Source organism: Dendroctonus ponderosae, unplaced genomic scaffold (assembly GCF_020466585.1).
Source record: "Dendroctonus ponderosae isolate FM_Combo_2020 unplaced genomic scaffold, Dpon_F_20191213v2 Dpon_F_20191213_5, whole genome shotgun sequence".
Lineage (NCBI taxonomy): Eukaryota > Metazoa > Arthropoda > Insecta > Coleoptera > Curculionidae > Dendroctonus > Dendroctonus ponderosae.
Genome location: NW_026018715.1, coordinates 344,321 through 346,962, shown reverse-complemented (window position 1 = coordinate 346,962; position 2,642 = coordinate 344,321).

Here is a 2,642-nt window from a genome sequence, read left to right as displayed (position 1 = left end):
TTCGCGCACACCGTCCCAACCTTAACTCTCACACTCTTGGCATGTTCCAGAAAGAGGAGCTTAGCGTCCAGTACAACGCCCAGATATGTCACCACTGTCCCTAAGGAAGCTCCAACACATCCTGGCCATCCCCCCGTCGATGCCTGCCCTTGCGAGCTTGGCAACGACCACCGGGGCCCAAGCAGTGTTGAAGGCGTTCTTGATGTCCAGTAGCACCACCAATTGATGGCACCCTGAACCCTAGTTCTCTCTCTTCCCAACCCGCAGCTCCAAAACCAGCTGTACGACCGCGTCCACAGTACCCAACCCCTTCCTGAATCCGTACTGCCTGCGATCCAGGCCAGCACCAGACTCCAGGGCGCACTGCAGACGCCTATTTAACAACCTGTCAAGAAGCCTGCCAGCGACCGGCATGAGGCTAATCGGCCTCACGCCCCCCGAACCCTTCGGCAGCCAAACAAGTTTGGCACACTTCCAGATCCCGGGGAAGTAGGCCAGACCCAAGCAGGCCGCGTACATCCTCCCATTCACCCTGACCTCGCATACAAACTTCCAATACCTGACCGACATACCATCCTCACCCGCCGCCTTACTGTTCCTTATACTCTATGGCCTCCCGAAGCTCTTCCTCCGACAAGGCCTCACATTGCCCCTCCGGGCCACCCCACACTTCATCCATACTCCTCAAAGACTCACGCTCACTATCCGTGAGCGCCGGGTGATACTTCCTGATGAGAAAGGAGCCCCTTTCCTCGCCCTCCAGCACCACCCCGGCCTCGTTTGTTACCTGAGGCCTCCTGCCAGACCCCCGGCCTTTCAGGATCCTCCAAACTTTATCCCACGGATTAGCCTCACACATGCTATCGATTTCCCTTTCAACCAACTCAGTCCGCTTCCTCTTGATGAGGCTTTTGTAGTCCCGCCTCTCCTTCCTATAGGTCTGAAGGCGCGAACTCACAATTTCCTCCCTCAGCAGCGCCCTGGAACGCTGCCACCGCTCCCTGGCCCTGTTTACCCCCCTTCTCTGCGCCTGTAACTCTGCATCCCACCATTCATTCTTATCGTCCTTTACCACCCTAACCCTTCGAACATGCCTACGACCCACCGACAGGACATCCCTCAAGAACCTTCCAATCTCAGCCTCGAGAAGGTTGCGGTCCTCCAGTCCTTCAGCGAAGGCTGGGATCCCCCTCAACGCCTTCTCGAGCCTGATCTTGTCCGTGTTCTCGAAGTCCTCATCCATCCGGGGAGTTCTCATCCTAACCCTAGCCCTAACAACCTCAAAACACACATACCGGTGGTCACTCAACGTCTACTCACCTCTGACACACCAAGCCGCGACTTCCACACCCGAACTGACCGTCAGATCGATCCAACTAACTCCCCTTGCGGACTGAAAGGTCGGGGGCCCTATCACGTTCTCGATCCTGAGCCCTTCACTCACAGCCCACTCGAGAAGAGCAGTACCCCTGAGGTCAGCCTCGTCACCACCCCGCACCTCATGCTTGGCGTTGAAATCCCCGGCAAGAACAAAACGCCCCAGAGTCCTCAATCCGTCCTTGATGGAATCCAACCGCGTGGTTCTGGTCCCTCCCGGCTCGTCATACACCCCAACGAAGCTGATCCCGCAACCCCCGCCCCCCGCCTCCACGGCGACTCCAACAGTGTTGTCACCGGAAAGCGCCGGAATCAAGCTAGCAGCCACGGTGCTACGAACCAGCACCCTAGCGTTGCCGACTCCAAACATGACGAAGTTGTCCCACGCCACCATACAAGGATACGGCTCAGTGACCACCAACACATCACATCCATTCTCTTCCGCAAACCTTTCCGCCAGCACACACGCCTTCTTACCTTTTCCCGCATTCCACTGCAGGACGGTAAGTCGACCACTCATTCGTATCTAGTGAACGCCTTCTGCTGCTCCATTTTGCGCAGCATCACCGGACACTTCTCGTCGTTGGCCCTGTGCCTTCTGCGCAGAAACCCACTTCTTTTGCAGTTGGCACAGTCCAAGTCCCGGACACAATCACAGTCCCTAACCTCATGCGCTCCCCCACACCTTTCACACACCGGCTGCTCCTTGCAGACCCTGGCTGTGTGCCCGTACAAGCAGCAACGCCTGCACATGACCACATCCAAACATTCATCCACGAACTTGAGTTCCATTCCAAAACTAACCCTCCCCGATTTGACCACCTCTTTGAACACGGAGGGTTCCGCCTCGATGCCAATACTCTCCAGGTGCTGGACCCGACCGTTCCTCCTGAAGAGCACCCTCATCGGCGAGACCCCCCCTGCTAGTCCCTCAACCTTACCTTTCACCCCGAAATTTTCTTCAATTACACCCGAGATAATGTCCCCCTCACTCAGACCCCTGGGAATTGCCCTTAAGATGAAGATCGGGCGCCTCATCGGCCCCCCGTCCGTGTGCAGCACCCCCCGGTTAGCCAAGGCCGCCCTGACGGCTCCTTTCTGCTGGGAGCTGGTGCATTTCACGACCACACCCCCGTGTTTCAATCGCAAGACCCTTTCAAACCATCCCGTTTTGTCCTGAGTGATCAGTTCCTTGACCCTGTCTATGGCAGCTACCGCCCCTTCCTGCAGTTGAGGCAGAATCTTCACCTCGCATGCCTCAACTG